Source organism: Neovison vison, chromosome 2 (assembly GCF_020171115.1).
Source record: "Neovison vison isolate M4711 chromosome 2, ASM_NN_V1, whole genome shotgun sequence".
In the NCBI taxonomy this organism is placed as follows: domain Eukaryota; kingdom Metazoa; phylum Chordata; class Mammalia; order Carnivora; family Mustelidae; genus Neogale; species Neogale vison.
In genome coordinates, this window is record NC_058092.1 from 71,562,382 (window position 1) to 71,568,381 (window position 6,000).

Genomic DNA, 6,000 nt, shown 5'->3' on the forward strand with positions numbered 1-6,000 from the left:
GATAAACCCCTGGCCAGACTTATCAAAAAGAAAAGAGAAAGGACCCAAATAAATAAAATCATGAATGAAAGAGGAGAGATCACAACCAGCAGCAAAGAAATACAACCAATTACAAGAACATCCATGAGCAACTCTACACCAACAAATTTGACAATCTGGAAGAAATGGATGCATTCCTAGAGACATATAAACTACCAAAACTGAACCAGGAAGAAATAGAAAACCTGAACAGACCCATAACCAGTAAGGAGATTGAAACAGTCATCAAAAATCTTCAAACAAACAAAAGCCCAAGGCCAGAGAGCTTCCCAGGGGAATTCTACCAAACATTTAAAGAAGAACTAATTCCTATTCTCCTGAAACTGTTCCAAAAAATAGAAATGGAAGGAAAACCTCCAAACTCATTTTATGAGGCCAGCATCACCTTGATCCCCAAACCAGACAAGGATCCCATCAAAAAAGAAAATTACAGGTCAATATCCTCGATGAACACAGATGCAAAAATTCTCACCAAAATACTAGCCAATAGGATCCAATAGTACATTAAACGGATTATTCACCACACCCAAGAGGGATTTATTCCAGGGCTGCAAGGTTGGTTCAACATCTGCAAATCGATCAGTGTGATATAATACATTAATAAAAGAAAGAACAAGAACCATATGATACTCTCAATAGATGCTGAAAAAGCATTTGACAAAGTACAGCATCCCTTCCTGATCAAAACTCTTCAAAGTATTCATACCTCAATATTATCAAAGCCATCTATGAAAAACCTACCACAAATATCATTCTCAATGGAGAAAAACTGAAAGCTTTTCCTCTAAGGTCAGGAACACGGCAGGGATGTCCATTAGCACCACTGCTATTCAACATAGTAGTAGAAGTCCTAGCCTCAGCAATCAGACAACAAAAAGAAATTAAAGGCATCCAAATCAGCAAAGAAGTCAAACCAACACTCTTTGCAGATGATATGTGGAAAACCCAAAGACTCCACTCCAAATCTGCTAGAACTTGTACAGGAATTCAGTAAAGTGTCAGGATATAAAATCAATGCACAGAAATCAGCTGCATTTCTTTACACCAACAACAAGACAGAAGAAAGAGAAATTAAGGAGTCAATCCCATTTACAATTGCACCCAAACCCATAAGATACCTAGGAATAACCTAACCAAAGAGGCAAAGAATCTATACTCAGAAAACTATACAGTACTCATGAAAGAAACTGAGGAAGACACAAAGAAATGAAAAATGTTCTATGCTCCTGGATTGGAAAAACAAATACTGTGAAAATGTCTATGATACCTAAAACAATCTACACATTCAATGCAATCCCTATCAAAATCCCATCCATTTTTTTCAAAGAAATGAAACAAATAATTTTAAAATTTATATGGAACCAGAAAAGACCTTGAATAGCCAAGACCTTGAAAAAGAAAGCCAAAGTTGGTCACAATTCCAGACTTCAAGCTCTATTACAAAGCTGTCATCATCAAGACAGGATGGTACTGGCATAAAAACAGACACATAGATCAATGGAACAGAATAGAGAGCCCAGAAATAGACCCTCAACTCTATGGTCAACTAATCTTTGACAAAGCAGGAAAGAATGTCCAATGGAAAAAAGAGAGCCTCTTCAACAAATGGTGTTGGGAAAATTGGACAGCCACATGCAGAAAATGAAACTGGACCATTTCCTTACACCACACACAAAAATAGACTCAAAATAGATTAAGGACCTTAATGTGAGAAAGGAATCCATCAAAATCCTTGAGAACACAGGCAGCAACCTCTTTGACCTCAACCGCAGCAACTTCTTCCTAGGAACATCACCAAAGGCAAGGGAAGCAAGGGCAAAAATGAACTACTGGGACTTCATCAAGATCAAAAGACTTTATGCACATCAAAGGAAATAGTTAACAAAACCAAAAGACAACTGACAGAATGGGAGAAGATATTTGCAAACGACATATCAGATAAAGGGCTAGTGTCCAAAATCTATAAAGAACTTAGCAAACTCAACACCCAATGAACAAATAATCCAATCAAGAAATAGGCAGAGGACATGAACAGACATTTCTGCAAAGAAGACATCCAGATGGCCAAGAGACACATGAAAAAGTGTTCCACATCACTCGGCATCAGGGAAATACAAATCAAAACCACAATGAGATACTACTTCACACCAGTCAGAATGGCTAAAATTAACAAGTCAGAAAATGACAGATGCTGGCAGAGGATGCGGAGGATGCAGAGAAAGGGAAACCCTCCTACACTGTTGGTGGGAACGCAAAGTGGTGCAACCACTCTGGAAAACAGCATGGAGGTTCCTCAGAAAGTTGAAAATAGAGCTACCTTATGACCCAGCAATTGCACTCCTGGGTATTTACCCTAAAGATACAAACGAAGGGTATGTGATCCGAAGGGGCACATGCACCCGAAAATTTATAGCAGCAATGTCCACAATAGCCAAACTATGGAAAGAACCTAGATGTCCATCAACAGATGAATGGATAAAGAATAGGTGGTATATATATACAATGCAATACTATGCAGCCATCAAAAGAAATGAAATCTTGCCATTTGTGACGACGTGCATGGAACTAGAGGGTATTACGCTTAGCGAAATAAGTCCATCGAAGAAAGACAACTATCGTTAAGATCTCCCTGATATGAGGAAATGGAGATGCAATGTGAGGGGTTTGGGGGTCAGGAGAAGAATAAATGAAACACAATGGGATCGGGAGGGAGACACACCATAAGAGACTCTTAATCACACAAAACAAACTGAGGGTTGCCCGGGGGAGGGGGCTATAGAGAGGGAGGTGGGGTTATGGACATTGGGGAGGGTATGTGCTATGGTGAGTGCTGTGAAGTGTGTAAACCTGGCGATTCACAGACCTGTACCCCTGAGGCTAATAATACATTATATGTTTATTAAATTTTTTTTTTTAAAAAAGAGACTCCTACCTATAGGAAACAAACTGAGGGCTGCTGGATGGGAGGGAGTTAAGGGACGGGAAAACTGGGTGACAGGCATTAAGGAGGGCACGCGATGTAAGAAGCATTGTGGGTTATATCCAACTCTATCTCTGAAACTAAGAATACGCTATATGTTAATTAACTGAATTGAAATAAAATAAAATTTCAAAAATAATCAAATAAATGGTGGTATCCTTGTCTAACTTGGAAAGTTTGGGTACAGAATTAGTGTTGGATCTTAGGATTAGTATAAATTGGGAATTAATATAAATTCAGCCAAACATCTACTATTTCTCATCTCTGTGTACTTGGCATTGTTCACTGATATTCAACATGATAGCCCAAAAATAGTTTAAGAAAAGTTCCTATCAAATAAAGACTCATTTATGGTTCTTATGCTCTAGCAGCTAAGACACAAAAATAGGCAAAAGGCAAGCTGCTAACATTTTCACTTTGGAAACACGGAAAATTAAAGAAAGTATGGTAAAATGTTTTAAAAGGTGAAATTTATTTTTTTAAGACTTTTATTTTGAGATCATGTCCTGTTGATGTCAGCGTGTCATGTCTTATACAAACAGTAGTGACAGCAGATGACAGGCTCTTTTTGAATGACCTTACATGGCAAAATTAAAAGCTGGCACACCATCTCTGTCTCTAAATTTATTTCAGAATTTTATTTGTTGGTGAAATGTCAAAGTCTGGGAATCCCTGGAGTTGGATTAGGCCTTTCCCACAATCTTGGAAGCAAATGAGGTTTTCTATGGATTCCCTGCAATTTGTGCTGCGGGTGTGGGGTGGGGCGGTGAGAGGGGCCTGTGGGGGTGGGGGGAGCCTGGTTCTCTATCCTGTCTCACTCTGTGCTGATCATGTTGGCTGGTGCTGAAACAGGTACTCAATAAACGATTTATTGGAAATGGTTGATCACCAGGCAAAGGAAAGCTCTTTGTTTCCTCCACTAATTACCAAAATGTCAAACATTTTAATTTCTTTTAAAGTTGTAGTTTTTAAAATATACGTGTTTTTAATAAATCGGTTAAATATACAAAAGTCCAACTAGACCACCTTTGAAAAGCAGCTTTAAAAGGGAGACTTGGGGCGCCTGGGTGGCTCAGTGGGTTAGGCCACTGCCTTGGGCTCGGGTCATGATCTCAGGGTCCAGGGATCGAGTCCCCCATCGGGCTCTCTGCTTGGTGGGGAGCCTGCTTCCCTTTCTCTCTCTGCCTGCCTCTCTGCCTACTTGTGATCTCTCTCTGTCAAATAAATAAATAAAATCTTTAAAAAAAAAAAAAAAAAGAAAGAAAAGGGAACCTTGCAGGCTTTGCACACCTGCCCCCCACAAATATCCCGGGAAGACCTGGTTGGGCTCCGTGTTTTTAGAACGGATCACCAACCCCTTTTCTGCTTTTCAGAAACCAGGAAGGAGAGAGGAAGAGACTTGTAGTTGCTACATAACTCTCAAGGACCATAAAGATTCAGGGTTGGTTAAAACCAGCTTTCAACTCGGAACTTGGGTTCTCTGGCCTCCAAAATCAAACAAAATTTTCAAAATCACTTTTCAAGGATCACAAAGGGAAAAAAAAAAAAAAGCCCCTTCCAATAGGTTCTCAGTCCAGAGAGTTTTGATAAAACCATCACCGTGATTCTATTGTTATTTCCCAGACGCCGGCAGCATTTTCCAGTGAATCGGCCCTTAAAACTGGTAAAAACTGGTAGGCAGGAGCCAAGTCCTTTAGAGTCGCTCATCACAAAGACACAACCCTGGGCTCTGTTACCGGCCCCACTCCCCCAGGGCTGCTCGGTGCAGCCGGGACGTGATATTGCCCCATCTCTCCACGCAAGAGACCCGGAGCAGCCCACAAGAAAGAGTCCGCCCTTGGCAGAGGTCAGGGCAGCCTCAGGATGTGTGCGATTTAAATATGGTAACAACTCCCCTCCCACGCACAGTTTCCTGTGAAACACTCAGAAAAGAAGAATCGTTCTAATTCTACCACCTACAGATTACCTCCGTTAACATTTTGATGAATCTTCTTCCAGGCATAGATGAATACATGGACGGCTGGATGAACAGACATACAGAAAGCCACAATGATAGACTTACTACTTGGATAGAAGTGCATTTAAGAATCTGTTGCTAGTTATTTATGGAGGGGGGTGGGAAGGTGGTGGTGAAGGGAGGCTGTTTTTTTTGTTGTTGTTGTTGTTGTTTTGGTTTTTTAATAAGATTTTTTATTTCTTCATGTAACAGAGAGATCACAAGTAGGCAGAGAGGCAGGCAGAGAGGGGGAAGCAGACTCCCTGCTGTGCAGAGAGCCCGATGTGAGGCTCCACCCCAGGACCCTGAGATCATAACCTGAGTCGAAGGCAGAGGATTACCCCACTGAGCCACCCAGGCGCCCTTTGGAGGCTGGTGTTTTCACATCACACAGATGTGACTGGGGTTTCTCACGACTACATATTACTGTGTATGTTTTACTTCCCTAATTTTTTAAATTGCGAAAGCCCAGAGCAATCCCTCCCGGGAGCAGTGGGGTCCAGTCGCGAGCTCCCCTGGTGTGCGGTGGCGGCGCGGTGAGCCGGCCGGCTTTTTGCTCGAGGCTGCGGCGCGCGGGGAGAGGCGCAAGAGCCCGCGGCAGCCCGGCTGCGCCTGCCGCTGGAGCTGCACCGTGGGGGGAGGGGGGAGCTTGGGCCCTGAGGACAGTTACCTGTGCTCGGCGGGGTGAAGTGCGATGCGCGTCTGCCGGTAGCCACTCCACCCCGAGTCCCCTTTGCTGTAGCGGGTGCCTCGCCTCCGCGCGGGTTCGCCCGCAGCCCGGGCTGTGAGCCGCCAGCGCCAGGATGTGGGGCGGTGGCCCCACGGCGCCCTCTGGCGGGCGGGTGCGGGGCAGATGCAGGCCCGCGGGGCAAGAGTGCGGCAGCAGGAAGGGCTGCAGCTTGAGAAGCCAGGATGCGGAGGAACGGGGCTCCAGTCCGGGGACCTGGCTTGGTCTTCTGAGGTTTGGTTTGGTTTGGTCTGGGGT

The 6,000-nt window shown here is 43.5% G+C and overlaps 1 protein-coding gene across 1 annotated transcript in view; it reads right to left on the reverse strand.

Moving 5' to 3' along the window:
* The window catches only part of CTBS (chitobiase), a 65,482-nt gene extending 59,684 nt beyond the window's left edge, over nucleotides 1–5,798 (reverse strand). Inside the window, exon 1 of the mRNA XM_044238585.1 lies at nucleotides 5,686–5,798. The gene's annotated coding sequence lies outside the window, so the exon portion shown is untranslated. The remainder of the gene's footprint in view (nucleotides 1–5,685) is intronic.
* Between the last annotated feature and the right edge of the window lie 202 nt (nucleotides 5,799–6,000).